This window comes from Dermacentor variabilis, chromosome 10 (genome assembly GCF_050947875.1).
Source record: "Dermacentor variabilis isolate Ectoservices chromosome 10, ASM5094787v1, whole genome shotgun sequence".
In the NCBI taxonomy this organism is placed as follows: Eukaryota; Metazoa; Arthropoda; class Arachnida; order Ixodida; family Ixodidae; genus Dermacentor; species Dermacentor variabilis.
In genome coordinates, this window is record NC_134577.1 from 133,414,181 (window position 1) to 133,436,306 (window position 22,126).

Genomic DNA, 22,126 nt, shown 5'->3' on the forward strand with positions numbered 1-22,126 from the left:
CCACGCGCCACCGCTCACGGCTCACCTCCTCCATCTTGCCGAAAGCCGCGAACGCCATCCGGACGTCCTCGTCGGCAACGCCGTACAGCAATCACTGAAGCCTAATCTTCACTTGCTGGTCCTACTGGTCAACGATGACGCACCGTCGTCCCTTAACTTGTAGTTCCTTAAGGTCCAGGATCCTTCTTGTGGCAGTCGCGTCGCTGAGGGTCACTGCCCAGACGCGGTTGATCTGGTACGCCCCTATGCATACCACGTCAGGCAAGAGTCCCGTCGGCAGTAGGGCGTCTCTAAAATCCTCGGCCTTGTAAGGTCTGGCGCGAACATCACCGTGCAAAAATACGGTGTTAATCACCACTTGTCCTTTAGGCAGTTGGGGCAAGATAAATGCATATTCGTTATCGTCACTCAGCCTGTTTCCGCGGCAAAAAGTGGCCGCTGTCGCTGTTCCACTGGAGCCCATGATTCTGCTGACCGCTCAGCTCGGCTGCCGGAAGCAGAATGGATTGAGCTACAGCGGCCCCGTTTCCCCATCCACTTTCTTGGGTATTTATGTGCGCTAGTAGAACCCTGGGAGCGTTATCCAGCGTGGCTACTCACAGACCTTGACGGCAGACGTCGAACGTACTTTTTGCCGCAGGCGTCACGAGAACGCGATTTTTTTGGGTGAAGGCAACTGGTCTATAAACCCACATATGCTACCTGATGGCATTAATGTTGCCGGATTCGAGACCCTCGTTATGTAATGAACGAGAAGAAAGGGAGTTAACCGAGGGGCCCGATTTTATTTAGTCATATCATAAGAATCAAACGAACATTGACACCAAGGACAAAATAGGGGAAATTACTTGCGCTTAATATATGAAACAAAGAAACGATAAACTAATGGAAAATAAAGTGGATGAAAGAACAACTTGCCGTAGATGGGAACCGAACCCACAACCTTCGCATTTCGCGTGCGATGCTGTACCAATTGAGCTACAGCGGCGCCGTTTCCCCATCCACGTTCTTGGGTATTTAGGTGCCCTAGTAGAACCCTGGGAGCGTTATCCAGCGTGGCCACTCATAGACCTTGACGGCGGACGTGGAACGTACTTTTTGCCGCAGGCGTCACGAGAACGCGATTTTTTTGGGTGAAGGCAACTGGTCTATAAACCTACATATGCTACCTGGTGGCATTAATGTTGCCGGATTCGAGACCCTCGTTATGTAATGAACGAGAAGAAAGGGAGTTAACCGAGGGGCCCGATTTTATTTAGTTATATCATAAGAAGCAAACGAACATTGACCCCAAGGCCAAAATAGGGGAAATTACTTGCGCTTAATATATGAAACAAAGAAACGATAAACTAATGGAAAATAAAGTGGATGAAAAAACAACTTTCCGTAGATGGGAACCGAACCCACAACCTTCGCATTTCGCGTGCGATGCTCTACCAATTGAGCTACAGCGGCGCCGTTTCCCCATCCACGTTCTTGGGTATTTAGGTGCCCTAGTAGAACCCTGGGAGCGTTATCCAGCGTGGCCACTCATAGACCTTGACGGCCGACGTGGAACGTAATTTTTGACGCAGGCGTCACGAGAACGTGATCTTTTTGGGTGAAGGCAACTGGTCAATAAACCAACATATGCTATCTGATGGCATTAACGTTGCCGGATTCGAGACCCTCGTTATGTAATGAACGAGAAGAAACGCAGTTAACCGAGGCGCCCGATTTTATTTAGTCATATCATAAGAAGCAAACGAACATTGACACCAAGGACAAAATAGGGGAAATTACTTGCGCTTAATATATGAAACAAAGAAACGACAAACTAATGGAAATTAAAGTGAATGAAAAAACAACTTGCCGCAGTTGGGAACCGAATCCACAACCTTCGCATTTTGCGTGCGATGCTCTACCAATTGACCTACAGCGGCGCCGTTTCGCCATCCACTTTCTTGGGTATTTAAGTGCCCTAGTAGAGTCCTGGGAGCGTTAGCCAGCTCGACCACTCACAGACCTTGACGGCGGACGTGGAACGTACTTTTCGCCGCAGGCGTCACGAGAACGTGATCTTTTTGGGTGAAGGCAACTGGTCAATAAACCAACATATGCTATCTGATGGCATTAACGTTGCCGGATTCGAGACCCTCGTTATGTAATGAACGAGAAGAAAGGGTGTTAACCGAGGCGCCCGATTTTATTTAGTCATATCATAAGAAGCAAACATACATTGACACCAAGGACAACATAGGGGAAATTACTTGCGCTTAATAAATGAAATAAAGAAACGACAAACTAATGGAAATATAAAGTGAATGAAAAAACAACTTGCCGCAGGTGGGAACCGAATCCAGAACCTTCGCATTTTGCGTGCGATGCTCTACCAATTGACCTACAGCGGTGCCGTTTCCCCATCCACTTTCTTGGGTATTTAAGTGCCCTAGTAGAACCCTGGGAGCGTTATCGAGCGTGGCCACTCATAGACCTTGACGGCGGACGTGGAACGTACATTTTGCCGCAGGCGTCACGAGAACGCGATTTTTTTGGGTGAAGGCAACTGGTCTATAAACCCACATATGCTACCTGATGGCATCAATGTTGCCGGATTCGAGACCCTCGTTATGCAATAAGCGAGAAGAAAGGGAGTTAACGGAAGGGGCCGATTTTTATTAGTCATATCATAAGAAGCCAACAAACATTGACACCAAGGAGAACATAGGGGAAAATAATTGTGCTTAATATATGAAATAAAGAAACGATAAACTAATGGAAATTAAAGTGGATGAAAGAACAACTTGCCGTAGGTAGGAAACGAACCCACAACCTTCGCATTTCGCGTGAGATGCTCTACCAATTGAGCTACAGCGGCGCCGTTTCCCCGTCCACTTTCTTGGGTATTTATGTGCCCTAGTAGAACCCTTGAAGTGTTAACCAGAGCGACCACTCAAAGACCTTGACGGCGGACGTGGAACGTCCTTTTTGCCGCAGGCGTCACGAGAACGAGATCTTTTTGGGTGAAGGCAACTGGTCAATAAACCCACACATGCTACCTGAAGCCATCAATGTTGCCGAATTCGACAATCTCGTTATGTAACAAACGAGAAGAAAGGGAGTTAACCGAGGGGCCCGATTTCATTTAGTCATATCATAAGAAGCAAACAAACATTGACACCAAGGACAACATAGGGGAAATTACTTGCGCTTAATAAATGAAATAAAGAAACGACAAACTAATGGAAAAAAAGCGAATGAAAAAACAACTTGCCGCAGGTGGGAACAGAACCCACAACCTTTGCATTTCGCGTGCGATGCTCTACCAATTGAGCTACAGCGGCTCCGTTTCCCCATCCACTTTCTTGGGTATTTATGTGCCCTAGTGGAACACTGGGAGCGTTATCCAGCGTGGCCACTCCTAGACCTTGACGGCGGACGTGGAACGCCCTTTTTGCCGCAGGCGTCAAGAGAACGTGATTTTTTGGGGTGAAGGCAACTGGTCAATAAACCAACATATGCTACCTGATGGCATTAATGTTACCGGATTCGAGACCCTCGTTATGTAATGAACGAGAAGAAAGGCAGTTAACCGAGGCGCCCGATTTTATTTAGTCATATCATAAGAAGCAAACGAACATTGACACCAAGGACAAAATAGGGGAAATTACTTGCGCTTAATATATGAAACAAAGAAACGATAAAGTAATGGAAAATAAAGTGGATGAAAAAACAACTTGCCGCAGATGGGAACCGAACCCACAACCTTCGCATTTCGCCTGCGATGCTCTACCAATTGAGCTACAGCGGCGCCGTTTCCCCATCCACTTTCTTGGGTATTTATGTGCCCTAGTAGACCCCTTGAAGTGTTAGCCAGAGCAACCACTCACAGACCTTGACGGCGGATGTGGAACGTCCTTTTTGCCGCAGGCGTCACGAGAACGTGATCTTTTTTGGTGAAGGCAACTGGTCAGTAAACCCACACATGCTACATGAAGGCATCAATGTAGCCGAATTCGACACCCTCGTTATGTTATAAACGAGAAGAAAGGGAGTTAACCGAGGGGCCCGATTTTTATTAGTCATATCATAAGAAGCCAACAAACATTGACACCAAGGACAACATATGAGAAATTACTTGTGCTTAATGAAATAAAGAAACGATAAACTAATGGAAATTAAAGTGGATGAAAAAACAACTTGCCGTAGGTGGGAACCGAACCCACAACCTTCGCATTTTGCGTGCAATGCTCTACCAATTGAGCTACAGCGGCGCCGTTTCCCCATCCACTTTCTTGGGTATTTATGTGCCCTAGTAGAACGCTGGAGTGTTAGCCAGCGCGAGCACTCACAGACCTTGACGGCGGACGTGGAACGTCCTTTTTGCCGCAGGCGTCATGAGAACTTGATCTTTTTGGGTGAAGGCCAAAAAGATCAAGTTTTTGGGTGAAGGCAACTGGTCAGTGAACCCACACATGCTACCTGAAGGCATCAATCTTGCCGAATTCGACACTCTCGTTATCTTAACAAACGAGAAGAAAGGCAGTTAACCGAGGGGCCCGATTTTTATTAATTATATCATAAGAAGCCGAGAAACATTGACACCAAGGACAACATATGGGAAATTACTTGTGCTATAAATGAAATAGAGAAACGATAAACTAATGGAAATTAAAGTGGATGAAAAAACAACTTGCCGTAGGTGGGAACCGAACCCACAACCTTCGCATTTCGCGTGCGATGCTCTACCAATTGAGCTACAGCGGCGCCGTTTCCCCATCCACTTTCTTGGGTATTTATGTGCCCTAGTAGAACCCTTGAAGTGTTAGCCAGAGCGACCACTCACAGACCTTGACGGCGGACGTGGAACGTCCTTTTTGCCGCAGGAGTCACGAGAACGAGATCTTTTTGGGTGAAGGCAACTGGTCGATAAACCAACATATGCTACCTGATGGCATTAATGTTGCCGGATTCGAGACCCTCGTTATGTAATGAACGAGAAGAAAGGGAGTTAACCGAGGGGCCCGATTTTATTTAGTTATATCATAAGAAGCAAACGAACATTGACCCCAAGGCCAAAATAGGGGAAATTACTTGCGCTTAATATATGAAACAAAGAAACGATAAACTAATGGAAAATAAAGTGGATGAAAAAACAACTTTCCGTAGATGGGAACCGAACCCACAACCTTCGCATTTCGCGTGCGATGCTCTACCAATTGAGCTACAGCGGCGCCGTTTCCCCATCCACGTTCTTGGGTATTTAGGTGCCCTAGTAGAACCCTGGGAGCGTTATCCAGCGTGGCCACTCATAGACCTTGACGGCGGACGTGGAACGTACTTTTCGCCGCAGGCGTCACGAGAACGTGATCTTTTTGGGTGAAGGCAACTGGTCAATAAACCAACATATGCTATCTGATGGCATTAACGTTGCCGGATTCGAGACCCTCGTTATGTAATGAACGAGAAGAAAGGGTGTTAACCGAGGCGCCCGATTTTATTTAGTCATATCATAAGAAGCAAACATACATTGACACCAAGGACAACATAGGGGAAATTACTTGCGCTTAATAAATGAAATAAAGAAACGACAAACTAATGGAAATATAAAGTGAATGAAAAAACAACTTGCCGCAGGTGGGAACCGAATCCAGAACCTTCGCATTTTGCGTGCGATGCTCTACCAATTGACCTACAGCGGTGCCGTTTCCCCATCCACTTTCTTGGGTATTTAAGTGCCCTAGTAGAACCCTGGGAGCGTTATCGAGCGTGGCCACTCATAGACCTTGACGGCGGACGTGGAACGTACATTTTGCCGCAGGCGTCACGAGAACGCGATTTTTTTGGGTGAAGGCAACTGGTCTATAAACCCACATATGCTACCTGATGGCATCAATGTTGCCGGATTCGAGACCCTCGTTATGCAATAAGCGAGAAGAAAGGGAGTTAACGGAAGGGGCCGATTTTTATTAGTCATATCATAAGAAGCCAACAAACATTGACACCAAGGAGAACATAGGGGAAAATAATTGTGCTTAATATATGAAATAAAGAAACGATAAACTAATGGAAATTAAAGTGGATGAAAGAACAACTTGCCGTAGGTAGGAAACGAACCCACAACCTTCGCATTTCGCGTGAGATGCTCTACCAATTGAGCTACAGCGGCGCCGTTTCCCCGTCCACTTTCTTGGGTATTTATGTGCCCTAGTAGAACCCTTGAAGTGTTAACCAGAGCGACCACTCAAAGACCTTGACGGCGGACGTGGAACGTCCTTTTTGCCGCAGGCGTCACGAGAACGAGATCTTTTTGGGTGAAGGCAACTGGTCAATAAACCCACACATGCTACCTGAAGCCATCAATGTTGCCGAATTCGACAATCTCGTTATGTAACAAACGAGAAGAAAGGGAGTTAACCGAGGGGCCCGATTTTATTTAGTCATATCATAAGAAGCAAACAAACATTGACACCAAGGACAACATAGGGGAAATTACTTGCGCTTAATAAATGAAATAAAGAAACGACAAACTAATGGAAAAAAAGCGAATGAAAAAACAACTTGCCGCAGGTGGGAACAGAACCCACAACCTTTGCATTTCGCGTGCGATGCTCTACCAATTGAGCTACAGCGGCTCCGTTTCCCCATCCACTTTCTTGGGTATTTATGTGCCCTAGTGGAACACTGGGAGCGTTATCCAGCGTGGCCACTCATAGACCTTGACGGCGGACGTGGAACGCCCTTTTTGCCGCAGGCGTCAAGAGAACGTGATTTTTTGGGGTGAAGGCAACTGGTCAATAAACCAACATATGCTACCTGATGGCATTAATGTTACCGGATTCGAGACCCTCGTTATGTAATGAACGAGAAGAAAGGCAGTTAACCGAGGCGCCCGATTTTATTTAGTCATATCATAAGAAGCAAACGAACATTGACACCAAGGACAAAATAGGGGAAATTACTTGCGCTTAATATATGAAACAAAGAAACGATAAAGTAATGGAAAATAAAGTGGATGAAAAAACAACTTGCCGCAGATGGGAACCGAACCCACAACCTTCGCATTTCGCCTGCGATGCTCTACCAATTGAGCTACAGCGGCGCCGTTTCCCCATCCACTTTCTTGGGTATTTATGTGCCCTAGTAGACCCCTTGAAGTGTTAGCCAGAGCAACCACTCACAGACCTTGACGGCGGATGTGGAACGTCCTTTTTGCCGCAGGCGTCACGAGAACGTGATCTTTTTTGGTGAAGGCAACTGGTCAGTAAACCCACACATGCTACATGAAGGCATCAATGTAGCCGAATTCGACACCCTCGTTATGTTATAAACGAGAAGAAAGGGAGTTAACCGAGGGGCCCGATTTTTATTAGTCATATCATAAGAAGCCAACAACCATTGACACCAAGGACAACATATGAGAAATTACTTGTGCTTAATGAAATAAAGAAACGATAAACTAATGGAAATTAAAGTGGATGAAAAAACAACTTGCCGTAGGTGGGAACCGAACCCACAACCTTCGCATTTTGCGTGCAATGCTCTACCAATTGAGCTACAGCGGCGCCGTTTCCCCATCCACTTTCTTGGGTATTTATGTGCCCTAGTAGAACGCTGGAGTGTTAGCCAGCGCGAGCACTCACAGACCTTGACGGCGGACGTGGAACGTCCTTTTTGCCGCAGGCGTCATGAGAACTTGATCTTTTTGGGTGAAGGCCAAAAAGATCAAGTTTTTGGGTGAAGGCAACTGGTCAGTGAACCCACACATGCTACCTGAAGGCATCAATCTTGCCGAATTCGACACTCTCGTTATCTTAACAAACGAGAAGAAAGGCAGTTAACCGAGGGGCCCGATTTTTATTAATTATATCATAAGAAGCCGAGAAACATTGACACCAAGGACAACATATGGGAAATTACTTGTGCTATAAATGAAATAGAGAAACGATAAACTAATGGAAATTAAAGTGGATGAAAAAACAACTTGCCGTAGGTGGGAACCGAACCCACAACCTTCGCATTTCGCGTGCGATGCTCTACCAATTGAGCTACAGCGGCGCCGTTTCCCCATCCACTTTCTTGGGTATTTATGTGCCCTAGTAGAACCCTTGAAGTGTTAGCCAGAGCGACCACTCACAGACCTTGACGGCGGACGTGGAACGTCCTTTTTGCCGCAGGAGTCACGAGAACGAGATCTTTTTGGGTGAAGGCAACTGGTCGATAAACCAACATATGCTACCTGATGGCATTAATGTTGCCGGATTCGAGACCCTCGTTATGTAATGAACGAGAAGAAAGGGAGTTAACCGAGGGGCCCGATTTTATTTAGTTATATCATAAGAAGCAAACGAACATTGACCCCAAGGCCAAAATAGGGGAAATTACTTGCGCTTAATATATGAAACAAAGAAACGATAAACTAATGGAAAATAAAGTGGATGAAAAAACAACTTTCCGTAGATGGGAACCGAACCCACAACCTTCGCATTTCGCGTGCGATGCTCTACCAATTGAGCTACAGCGGCGCCGTTTCCCCATCCACGTTCTTGGGTATTTAGGTGCCCTAGTAGAACCCTGGGAGCGTTATCCAGCGTGGCCACTCATAGACCTTGACGGCCGACGTGGAACGTAATTTTTGACGCAGGCGTCACGAGAACGTGATCTTTTTGGGTGAAGGCAACTGGTCAATAAACCAACATATGCTATCTGATGGCATTAACGTTGCCGGATTCGAGACCCTCGTTATGTAATGAACGAGAAGAAACGCAGTTAACCGAGGCGCCCGATTTTATTTAGTCATATCATAAGAAGCAAACGAACATTGACACCAAGGACAAAATAGGGGAAATTACTTGCGCTTAATATATGAAACAAAGAAACGACAAACTAATGGAAATTAAAGTGAATGAAAAAACAACTTGCCGCAGTTGGGAACCGAACCCACAACCTTCGCATTTCGCGTGCGATGCTCTACCAATTGAGCTACAGCGGCGCCGTTTCGCCATCCACTTTCTTGGGTATTTAAGTGCCCTAGTAGAATCCTGGGAGCGTTAGCCAGCTCGACCACTCACAGACCTTGACGGCGGACGTGGAACGTACTTTTCGCCGCAGGCGTCACGAGAACGTGATCTTTTTGGGTGAAGGCAACTGGTCAATAAACCAACATATGCTATCTGATGGCATTAACGTTGCCGGATTCGAGACCCTCGTTATGTAATGAACGAGAAGAAAGGGTGTTAACCGAGGCGCCCGATTTTATTTAGTCATATCATAAGAAGCAAACATACATTGACACCAAGGACAACATAGGGGAAATTACTTGCGCTTAATAAATGAAATAAGGAAACGACAAACTAATGGACATATAAAGTGAATGAAAAAACAACTTGCCGCAGGTGGGAACCGAATCCAGAACCTTCGCATTTTGCGTGCGATGCTCTACCAATTGACCTACAGCGGTGCCGTTTCCCCATCCACTTTCTTGGATATTTAAGTGCCCTAGTAGAACCCTGGGAGCGTTATCGAGCGTGGCCACTCATAGACCTTGACGGCGGACGTGGAACGTACATTTTGCCGCAGGCGTCACGAGAACGCGATTTTTTTGGGTGAAGGCAACTGGTCTATAAACCCACGTATGCTACCTGATGGCATCAATGTTGCCGGATTCGAGACCCTCGTTATGCGATAAGCGAGAAGAAAGGGAGTTAACGGAAGGGGCCGATTTTTATTAGTCATATCATAAGAAGCCAACAAACATTGACACCAAGGAGAACATAGGGGAAAATAATTGTGCTTAATATATGAAATAAAGAAACGATAAACTAATGGAAATTAAAGTGGATGAAAGAACAACTTGCCGTAGGTAGGAAACGAACCCACAACCTTCGCATTTCGCGTGAGATGCTCTACCAATTGAGCTACAGCGGCGCCGTTTCCCCGTCCACTTTCTTGGGTATTTATGTGCCCTAGTAGAACCCTTGAAGTCTTAGCCAGAGCGACCACTCACAGACCTTGACGGCGGACGTGGAACGTCCTTTTTGCCGCAGGCGTCACGAGAACGAGATCTTTTTGGGTGAAGGCAACTGGTCAATAAACCCACACATGCTACCTGAAGCCATCAATGTTGCCGAATTCGACAATCTCGTTATGTAACAAACGAGAAGAAAGGGAGTTAACCGAGGGGCCCGATTTTATTTAGTCATATCATAAGAAGCAAACAAACATTGACACCAAGGACAACATAGGGGAAATTACTTGCGCTTAATAAATGAAATAAAGAAACGACAAACTAATGGAAAAAAAGCGAATGAAAAAACAACTTGCCGCAGGTGGGAACAGAACCCACAACCTTTGCATTTCGCGTGCGATGCTCTACCAATTGAGCTACAGCGGCTCCGTTTCCCCATCCACTTTCTTGGGTATTTATGTGCCCTAGTGGAACACTGGGAGCGTTATCCAGCGTGGCCACTCATAGACCTTGACGGCGGACGTGGAACGCCCTTTTTGCCGCAGGCGTCAAGAGAACGTGATTTTTTGGGGTGAAGGCAACTGGTCAATAAACCAACATATGCTACCTGATGGCATTAATGTTACCGGATTCGAGACCCTCGTTATGTAATGAACGAGAAGAAAGGCAGTTAACCGAGGCGCCCGATTTTATTTAGTCATATCATAAGAAGCAAACGAACATTGACACCAAGGACAAAATAGGGGAAATTACTTGCGCTTAATATATGAAACAAAGAAACGATAAAGTAATGGAAAATAAAGTGGATGAAAAAACAACTTGCCGCAGATGGGAACCGAACCCACAACCTTCGCATTTCGCCTGCGATGCTCTACCAATTGAGCTACAGCGGCGCCGTTTCCCCATCCACTTTCTTGGGTATTTACGTGCCCTAGTAGACCCCTTGAAGTGTTAGCCAGAGCAACCACTCACAGACCTTGACGGCGGATGTGGAACGTCCTTTTTGCCGCAGGCGTCACGAGAACGTGATCTTTTTTGGTGAAGGCAACTGGTCAGTAAACCCACACATGCTACATGAAGGCATCAATGTAGCCGAATTCGACACCCTCGTTATGTTATAAACGAGAAGAAAGGGAGTTAACCGAGGGGCCCGATTTTTATTAGTCATATCATAAGAAGCCAACAAACATTGACACCAAGGACAACATATGAGAAATTACTTGTGCTTAATGAAATAAAGAAACGATAAACTAATGGAAATTAAAGTGGATGAAAAAACAACTTGCCGTAGGTGGGAACCGAACCCACAACCTTCGCATTTTGCGTGCAATGCTCTACCAATTGAGCTACAGCGGCGCCGTTTCCCCATCCACTTTCTTGGGTATTTATGTGCCCTAGTAGAACGCTGGAGTGTTAGCCAGCGCGAGCACTCACAGACCTTGACGGCGGACGTGGAACGTCCTTTTTGCCGCAGGCGTCATGAGAACTTGATCTTTTTGGGTGAAGGCCAAAAAGATCAAGTTTTTGGGTGAAGGCAACTGGTCAGTGAACCCACACATGCTACCTGAAGGCATCAATCTTGCCGAATTCGACACTCTCGTTATCTTAACAAACGAGAAGAAAGGCAGTTAACCGAGGGGCCCGATTTTTATTAATTATATCATAAGAATTCGAGAAACATTGACACCAAGGACAACATATGGGAAATTACTTGTGCTATAAATGAAATAGAGAAACGATAAACTAATGGAAATTAAAGTGGATGAAAAAACAACTTGCCGTAGGTGGGAACCGAACCCACAACCTTCGCATTTCGCGTGCGATGCTCTACCAATTGAGCTACAGCGGCGCCGTTTCCCCATCCACTTTCTTGGGTATTTATGTGCCCTAGTAGAACCCTTGAAGTGTTAGCCAGAGCGACCACTCACAGACCTTGACGGCGGACGTGGAACGTCCTTTTTGCCGCAGGAGTCACGAGAACGAGATCTTTTTGGGTGAAGGCAACTGGTCGATAAACCAACATATGCTACCTGATGGCATTAATGTTGCCGGATTCGAGACCCTCGTTCTTAGCATCCTGTGGTCACTGCAAGGTGCGCTGCAGTGACCACAGGATGGTAAGAACTCGAATTAGCCTAGACCTGAGGAGGGAACGGAAGAAACTGGTACATAAGAAGCCGATCAATGAGTTAGCGGTAAGAGGGAAAATAGAGGAATTCCAGATCAAGCTACAGAACAGGTATTCGGCTTTAACTCAGGAAGAGGACTTTAGTGTTGAAGTAATGAACGACAATCTTGTGGGCATCATTAAGGAGTGTGCAATAGAAGTCGGTGGTAACTCCGTTAGACAGGATACCAGCAAACTATCGCAGGAGACGAAAGATCTGATCAAGAAACGCCAATGTATGAAAGCATCTAACCCTACAGCTAGAATAGAACTGGCAGAACTTTCGAAGTTAATCAACAAGCGTAAGACAGCTGACATAAGGAAGTATAATATGGATAGAATTGAACATGCGCTCAGGAACGGAGGAAGCCTAAAAACAGTGAAGAAAAAACTAGGAATTGGCAAGAATCAGATGTATGCGTTAAGAGACAAAGCCGGCAATATCATTACTAATATGGATGAGATAGTTCAAGTGGCTGAGGAGTTCTATAGAGATTTATACAGTACCAGTGGCATCCACGACGATAATGGAAGAGAAAATACTCTAGAGGAATTCGAAATCCCAAAGGTAACGCCGGAAGAAGTAAAGAAAGCCTTAGGAGATATGCAAAGGGGGAAGGCAGCTGGGGAGGATCAGGTAACAGCAGATTTGTTGAAGGATGGTGGACAGATTGTTCTAGAGAAACTGGCCACCCTGTATACGCAATGCCTCATGACCTCGAGCGTACCGCAATCTTGGAAGAACGCTAACATAATCCTAATCCATAAGAAAGGGGACGCCAAAGACTTGAAAAATTATAGACCGATCAGCTTACTGTCCGTTGCCTACAAAGTATTTACTAAGGTAATTGCAAATAGAATCAGGAACACCTTAGACTTCTGTCAACCAAAGGACCAGGCAGGATTCCGTAAAGGCTACTCAACAATAGACCATATTCACACTATCAATCAAGTGATAGAGAAATGTGCAGAATATAACCAACCCTTATATATAGCTTTCATTGATTACGAGAAAGCGTTTGATTCAGTCGAAACCTCAGCAGTCATGGAGACATTACGGAATCAGGGTGTAGATGAGCCATATGTAAAAATACTGGAAGATATCTATAGCGGCTCCACAGCCACCGTAGTCCTCCATAAAGCAAGCAACAAAATCCCAATACAGAAAGGCGTCAGGCAGGGAGATACGATATCTCCAATGCTATTCACAGCGTGTTTACAGGAGGTATTCAGAGACCTGGATTGGGAAGAATTGGGGATAAAAGTTAATGGAGAATACCTTAGTAACTTGCGATTCGCTGATGATATTGCCTTGCTTAGTAACTCAGGGGATCAACTGCAATGCATGCTCACTGACCTGGAGAGGCAAAGCAGAAGAGTGGGTCTAAAAATTAATCTGCAGAAAACTAAAGTAATGCTTAACAGTCTCGGGAGAGAACAGCAATTTACAATAGGCAGCGAGGCACTGGAAGTCGTAAGGGAATACATCTACTTAGGGCAGGTGGTAACGGCGGATCCGGATCATGAGACGGAAATAATCAGAAGAATAAGAATGGGCTGGGGTGCGTTTGGCAGGCATTCCCAAATCATGAACAGCAGGTTGCCATTATCCCTCAAGAGAAAAGTATATAATAGCTGTGTCTTACCAGTACTCACCTACGGGGCAGAAACCTGGAGGCTTACTAAAAGGGTTCTACTCAAATTGAGGACGACACAACGAGCTATGGAAAGAAGAATGATAGGTGTAACGTTAAGGGATAGGAAAAGAGCAGATTGGGTGAGGGAACAAACGCGAGTTAATGACATCTTAGTTGAAATCAAGAAAAAGAAATGGGCATGGGCAGGACATGTAATGAGGAGGGAAGATAACCGATGGTCATTAAGGGTTACGGACTGGATCCCAAGGGAAGGGAAGCGTAGCAGGGGGCGGCAGAAAGTTAGGTGGGCGGATGAGATTAAGAAGTTTGCAGGGACGGCATGGCCACAATTAGTACATGACCGGGGTTGTTGGAGAAGCATGGGAGAGGCCTTTGCCCTGCAGTGGGCGTAACCAGGCTGATGATGATGATGATGTTATGTAAAGAACGAGAAGAAAGGGAGTTAACCGAGGGGCCCGATTTTTATTAGTCATATCATAAGAAGCCAAGAAACATTGACACCAAGGACAACATATGGGAAATTACTTGTGCTATATATGAAATAGAGAAACGATAAACTAATGGAAATTAAAGTGGATGAAAAAACAACTTGCCGTAGGTGGGAACCGAATCCACAACCTTCGCATTTCGCGTGTGATGCTCTACCAATCGAGCTACAGCGGCGCCGTTTCCCCATCCACTTTCTTGGGTATTTATGTGCCCTAGTAGAACCCTTGAAGTGTTAGCAGAGCGACCACTCACAGATCTTGACGGCGGACGTGGAACGTCCTTTTTGCCGCAGTCGTCACGAGAACGAGATCTTTTTGGGTGAAGGCAACTGGTCAGTGAACCCACACATGCTACCTGAAGGCATCAATGTTGCCGAATTCGACACCCTCGTTATCTAACAAACGAGAAGAAAGGGAGTTAACCGAGGGGCCCGATTTTTATTAGTCATATCATAAGAAGCCAAGAAACATTGACACCAAGGACAACATATGGGAAATTACTTGTGCTATAAATGCAATAGAGAAACGATAAACTAATGGAAATTAAAGTGGATGAAAAAAAACTTGCCGTAGGTGGGAAGCGAATCCACAACCTTCGCATTTCGCGTGCGATGCTCTACCAATTGAGCTACAGCGGCGCCGTTTCCCCATCCACTTTCTTGGGTATTTATGTGCCCTAGTAGAACCCTTGAAGTGTTAGCCAGAGCGACCACTCACAGACCTTGACGGCGGACGTGGAACGTCCTTTTTGCCGCAGGAGTCACGAGAACGAGATCTTTTTGGGTGAAGGCAACTGGTCAATAAACCAACATATGCTACCTGATGGCATTAATGTTGCCGGATTCGAGACCCTCGTTATGTAAAGAACGAGAAGAAAGGGAGTTAACCGAGGGGCCCGATTTTTATTAGTCATATCATAAGAAGCCAAGAAACATTGACACCAAGGACAACATATGGGAAATTACTTGTGCTATATATGAAATAGAGAAACGATAAACTAATGGAAATTAAAGTGGATGAAAAAACAACTTGCCGTAGGTGGGAACCGAATCCACAACCTTCGCATTTCGCGTGTGATGCTCTACCAATTGAGCTACAGCGGCGCCGTTTCCCCGTCCACTTTCTTGGGTATTTATGTGCCCTAGTAGAACCCTTGAAGTGTTAGCCAGAGCGACCACTCAAAGACCTTGACGGCGGACGTGGAACGTCCTTTTTGCCGCAGGCGTCACGAGAACGAGATCTTTTTGGGTGAAGGCAACTGGTCAATAAACCAACATATGCTACCTGATGGCATTAATGTTGCCGGATTCGAGACCCTCGTTATGTAAAGAACGAGAAGAAAGGGAGTTAACCGAGGGGCCCGATTTTATTTAGTCATTTCATAAGAAGCAAACAAACATTGACACCAAGGACAACATAGGGGAAATTACTTGCGCTTAATAAATGAAATTGTAGCGGCAGCAGCATCGGCGTCGCACGAGGGATGACGTAGACGCTCGCGTCTACACGAGGCTCGAGCGGCTGGCGCTCCGGCGCGGGCTAGCGTTCCGAAGGAGATCATTAAAAAGAATGCTACGCTAAGAGACGGACTGTCGGTTCTTCCTCTCCTGCGAGAACCCGAGACATTAACGGTCTACGTGGTCGCTCGTCGCCACAGTTTGGTGAACCCGGACGTGATACTGCCATACGCTCCTGTGGTAGAGACGACCATGGACCAGACCGACGCTACGAGAGCTCAAGGCCAGAACCCATCCGAGGAACGCGGTGAGCCCTCCTGTTCCGCCATCGCTGTCCGCCTCCAGCAGTACTGGGACCAGCATCCTTCGCCGTGGTTTCTTCAGGCCGAAGCGCAATTTCAAGTCGCTGGTATCCGCTCTCAAGCCTCGAAGTTCCATTACGCCGTCGCAGCGCTCTCGCCCGCCGCCATTGACGAGGTGGCAGATTTGCTGAACTGCCCATTGTCTGCCGCCGCCTATGACGATCTCAAGGCAGCGCTGCTACAGCGCACAGCAGCTTCACAACGTTCTCGCATCCAGCAGCTTCTGTCCGCTGAAGAACTCGGCGACCGACGCCCTAGTCAACTTCTTCGCCGAATGAGCCAGCTGCTCGGAAACAACGCGAGATCCATCGACGACACGCTGTTGCGCGAACTGTTTTTGCAACGACTCCCGGCTAACGTGCAGATGGTCCTGGCGACAGCCTCTACCATGGACCTTACCGGACTTGCCGCTTTGGCCGACAAAGTCATGGAAGTAGCCACCCCCACCATCGCAGCCACGTCACCGTCTCCGGGTGACAATATAACCGCTCTGCAAACTCTTCCCTGCTCTTCCGCAGTGCAATCTCCGCTCGACTCCTTGTGTGAGCGCCTGGAACGCATCATCTGTGGAGCGGAACATCGCCGCGCGTCTCGTCGCCCACCCAGCCGTAGTTCCAGCAGATCAAGACGCACGGGCACCCATAATGAAACCTCAACTACAGCGCCTGGCGTTTGCTACTACCACCGCCGTTTTGGAAACGACGCTCGTCACTGTCGGCGTCCCTGCGCTTGGCAGGGAAACAGGCCGGCCGACCTCTAACGCCGACGAGTGGTCCGGCCCAACACACAAGTCGCCTTTTCTACGTGACGGACAGAGTTACGGGACAACGATTCTTAGTCGACACAGGTGCTGACGTCAGCATTCTCCCCGCCCAGCGCTCCGACCGAAAAGCGACTCCTGTGTCGTTTTTGCAAGCCGTCAACGGCACCAGGATTCCAGTTTTCTCGTCACGCTCCGTCATGCTAAACCTTGGCCTTCGACGAGCATTCCGCTGGATCTTCCTGGTTGCAGACGTCCGTCATGCAGTCATTGGAGCAGACTTCTTGCATAACTACGGACTCCTTGTGGACATCCAACGACGCCGTCTCATCGACTCCGTGACCCAGCTATCCGTTCCCGGCGTCCCATCATCAGGCACATCGCCCATAGCGCCTATTTCTGCCATGTTGGACGAACCTTTCGCCGCGCTCCTACGCGATTTTCCCACTTTGATGCGCCTGCCGGACTGGACGCAACCGGTACAACATGACGTGTGCCATCACATCGTCACCTCCGGCCCACCGGTCTACTTCCGACCCCGGCGTTTGTCCCCGGAGAAACTCAAGATCGCTCGCGCGGAGTTCGAACACATGCTGCAACTTGGCATCATCCGCCCTTCCTCCAGTAACTGGGCATCACCACTTCACATGGTGCCTAAGAAGACGGGAGACTGGCGCCCATGCGGTGATTACCGGGCACTAAACAGCGTCACCGTTCCTGATCGCTACCCTCTACCGAACATTCAGGACTTCACGGTAGCGTTGCACGGTGCGACGATCTTTTCTAAGATCGATCTCGTTCGCGCCTACCATCAACTACCGGTCGCTGAAGATGACATTCCCAAGACCGCCATCACCACACCCTTCTGTCTTTTCGAATTTCTCCGCATGCCTTTCGGTTTACGGAACGCGGGCCAGTCCTTTCAGCGTTTCATCGATTCCGTCACCCGAGGTTTGCCTTTCGTTTTTGCATACATTGACGACCTTCTCATCGCAAGCTCTTCGGCAGAAGAACATCTTCGCCACTTGCGGTTGTTGTTTTCACGCCTTGCCAGTAAAGGAATTGTCATCAACGCCGCCAAGAGTGAATTCGGTCAAACCGAACTCGAGTTCCTCGGTCATATCATCGACGCTAAAGGCATTCGACCGCTGCCGTCCAAGATTCGCGTCATCGAAAACCTTCCCCGACCGACCACACTCACCAAGCTTCGCCAGTATCTCGGTTTCGTCAATTTCTACCGCCGATTCATTCCCGAGTGCGCCCGACTTATGGCTCCGCTAGACACCCTCCTGGTAAACAAACGCAAACAAGTGCTTCAGTGGACTGAAGAGGCCACCGACGCTTTCACAAGAGTCAATTCTGCCCTCGCCGACGCCACGCTGCTTAGACACCCAAAGCCAGACGCACCCACTGCCATCATGACCGACGCTTCAAACAACGCCGTTGGTGCCGTTCTGCAGCAATTCATCGACAATGTGTGGCATCCACTCGCTTTTTTCTCCAAGAAACTGAAGCCTGCGCAGTCCCGCTACAGCGTGTTCGGCCGTGAATTACTCGCTGTTTACCTGGCTATCAAGCATTTTCGCCATTTCCTCGAAGGCCGTGCATTCACTGTCTTGACGGACCACAAGCCCCTTGTGCACGCAATGAATCGTTCGGCGTCCTGTTACTCGCCCCGCGAGGTTCGACGCCTTTCCTACATTTCCGAGTTTGCAACAACGTTCCGCCACATCAAGGGCACCGACAACGTTCCAGCCGACGTCCTCAGTCGTGTCAATGTCGTTTCCACGTTGACATCGGAACCTTTCATCATCGAGGCCGACTTACTCGCCAGTCAACAGCGTGACGACACTGAACTTCGTACACTCCGGAATTCTTCAACGTCCCTGAAATTGGAAGACGTCGTTGTGACCCCAGATGGTACATCCGTCGTCTGCGACACTTCTAACGACAAACCTAGACCATACATTCCGGCATCCCTTCGCAGACGTCTATTCGAAACCGTGCACAACCTGTCGCACCCTGGCATACGCGCGACACAGAAGCTCCTTTCCAGTCGTTTCGTTTGGCCTCGGCTAAACGCGCAAGTTCGCGACTGGGTTCGCTGCTGTTTGTCGTGTCAACGTTCGAAGATCCAGCGTCACCCCATTCCGCCTGCCAAGTCTTTTCTTCCACCGGATGCTCGTTTTGACACCATACACCTGGACCTCGTCGGCCCTCTCCCACCCTCGAAAGGCTACTGCTACATACTGGCATGCATCGACCGTTATACACGGTGGCCAGAAGCTACACCTATATCTGACATCTCAGCGCCCACTGTTGCAGCAGCTTTCATGTCTACGTGGATCGCAAGGTTCGGCTGCCCATCCACAATAATCACAGATCGCGGTCGGCAGTTTGACTCAGCACTTTTCAACGAGCTACTCAAACTACTCGGAACGACACGTTTTCGCACAACTGCTTACCATCCTCAGTCCAATGGACTAGTTGAACGTTTTCACCGGCATCTCAAGGCCTCCCTTATGGCACATGAATCGCCGGAGAAGTGGGTCCTACATTTGCCCCTTGTCTTACTTGGCATCAGAGCCGCACTCAAGAGGTGACCTAGGTTGCTCCTGTGCTCAGCTAGTCTACGGCACCCACCTACGCCTTTCGTGCGATTTCTTTGTCGCCACCCCCCAAACGCCTATGCCATCACCTGCCGACTACGTTGCCGAACTGCAAGCTTTCTTCAGCCAGATGCGCCCCGTGTCTACACGTTCACAAGAAGCAAGGTCCCCGTACGTTTCTCCCGCACTCAGCTCTGCTACCCACGTTTTCGTGCGTAACTGTGCCGTGCGGAAGCCTTTGCAACCACACTACTCCGGGCCATATTGTGTTCTAGAGCGTCGTCCGACGACGTTTGTTGTGAATGTCAACGGCCGATCAGACACAATTGCCCTGGAACGTCTCAAACCCGCCTACATCGAAGCACCCGCGCCATCAGCTCCACCAGTATGCGACGCGACCCTGCTCCATCCTTCGCCGCCGCCTGCGCACGTGACACCCAAGACCAACGCCAAGACACGCCGCGTCACGTGGACTTTCCATCGTTCGTCGAACTTTCCTCCTCTCTAGGGGGGGAGCCCTCTGTAGCGGCAGCAGCATCGGCGTCGCACGAGGGATGACGTAGACGCTCGCGTCTACACGAGGCTCGAGCGGCTGGCGCTCCGGCACGGGCTAGCGTTCCGAAGGAGATCATTAAAAAGAATGCTACGCTAAGAGACGGACTGTCGGTTCTTCCTCTCCTGCGAGAACACGAGACTTTAACGGTCTACGTGGTCGCTCGTCGCCACAAAATAAAGAAACGACAAACTAATGGAAATTAAAGCGAATGAAAAAACAACTTGCCGCAGGTGGGAACCGAACCCACAACCTTCGCATTTCGCGTGCGATGCTCCACCAATTGAGCTACAGCGGCGCCGTTTCCCCATCCACTTTCTTGGGTATTTATGCGCCCTAGTAGAACCCTGGGAGTGTCAGCCAGCGCGACCACTCACAGACCTTGACGGCGGATGTGTAACGCCCTTTTTGCCGCAGGCGTCAAGAGAACGTGATTTTTTGGGGTGAAGGCAACTGGTCAATAAACCAACATATGCTACCTGATGGCATTAATGTTACCGGATTCGAGACCCTCGTTATGTAAAGAATGAGAAGAAAGCGAGTTAACCGAGGGGCCCGATTTTATTTAGTCATATCATATGAAGCAAACAAACATTGACACCAAGGACAACATTGGGGAAATTACTTGTGCTTAATAAAGGAAATAAAGAAACGACAAACAAATGGAAATTAAATAGATGAAAAGACAACTTGCCGTACGTGGGAACGGAACCCACAACCTTCGCATTTCGCGTGCGATGCTCCACCAATTGAGCTACAGCGGCGCCGTTTCCCCATCCACTTTCTTCGGTATTTATGTGCCCTAGTGGAGCACTGGGAGCGTTATCCAGCGTGGCCACTGAAAGACCTCGACGGCGGACGTGGAACGTACATTTTGCCGCAGGTGTCACGAGAACGTGATCTTTTTGGGTGAAGGAAACTGGTCAGTAAACCCACACATGCTACCTGAAGCCATCAATGTTGCCGAATTCGACAATCTCGTTATGTAACAAACGAGAAGAAAGGGAGTTAACCGAGGGGCCCGATTTTTATTAGTCATATCATCAGAAGACAACAAACATTGACACCAAGGACAACATATGAGAAATTACTTGTGCTTAATAAATGAAATAACGAAACGATAAACTAAGGGAATATAAAGTGGAAGAAAAAACAACTTCCCGTAGGTGGGAACCGAATCCACAACCTTCGCATTTCGCGTGCGATGCTCCACCAATTGAGCTAGAGCGGCGCCGTTTCCCCATCCACTTTCTTGGGTATTTATGCGCCCTAGTAGAACCCTGGGAGTGTCAGCCAGCGCGACCACTCACAGACCTTGACGGCGGATGTGTAACGCCCTTTTTGCCGCAGGCGTCAAGAGAACGTGATTTTTTTGGGTGAAGGCAACTGGTCAATAAACCAACATATGCTACCTGATGGCATTAATGTTACCGGATTCGAGACCCTCGTTATGTAAAGAACGAGAAGAAAGCGAGTTAACCGAGGGGCCGATTTTATTTAGTCATATCATAAGAAGCAAACAAACATTGACACCAAGGACAACATTGGGGAAATTACTTGTGCTTAATAAAGGAAATAAAGAAACGACAAACAAATGGAAATTAAAGCGAATGAAAAAACAACTTGCCGCAGGTGGGAACCGAACCCACAACCTTCGCATTTCGCGGGCGATGCTCCACCAATTGAGCTACAGCGGCGCCGTTTCCCCATCCACTTTCTTGGGTATTTATGCGCCCTAGTAGAACCCTGGGAGTGTCAGCCAGCGCGACCACTCACAGGCCTTGACGGCGGATGTGTAACGCCCTTTTTGCCGCAGGCGTCAAGAGAACGTGATTTTTTTGGGTGAAGGCAACTGGTCAATAAACCAACATATGCTACCTGATGGCATTAATGTTACCGGATTCGAGACCCTCGTTATGTAAAGAACGAGAAGAAAGCGAGTTAACCGAGTGGCCCGATTTTATTTAGTCATATCATAAGAAGCAAACAAACATTGACACCAAGGACAACATTGGGGAAATTACTTGTGCTTAATAAAGGAAATAAAGAAACGACAAACAAATGGAAATTAAAGCGAATGAAAAAACAACTTGCCGCAGGTGGGAACCGAACCCACAACCTTCGCA

General features: G+C 47.9%; 3 non-coding genes across 3 annotated transcripts; all 3 read right to left on the reverse strand.

The window, feature by feature from the left end:
- Positions 1 to 4,180: 4,180 nt before the first annotated feature.
- TRNAL-CAA (transfer RNA leucine (anticodon CAA)) lies at positions 4,181 to 4,253 on the reverse strand. Its single transcript has one exon. It is a non-coding gene; the product is annotated as a tRNA-Leu (tRNA).
- Positions 4,254 to 7,471: 3,218 nt separating this feature from the next.
- TRNAL-CAA (transfer RNA leucine (anticodon CAA)) lies at positions 7,472 to 7,544 on the reverse strand. Its single transcript has one exon. It is a non-coding gene; the product is annotated as a tRNA-Leu (tRNA).
- A 3,685-nt stretch (positions 7,545 to 11,229) lies between these two features.
- Positions 11,230 to 11,302, reverse strand: TRNAL-CAA (transfer RNA leucine (anticodon CAA)). Its single transcript has one exon. It is a non-coding gene; the product is annotated as a tRNA-Leu (tRNA).
- Positions 11,303 to 22,126: the final 10,824 nt, after the last annotated feature.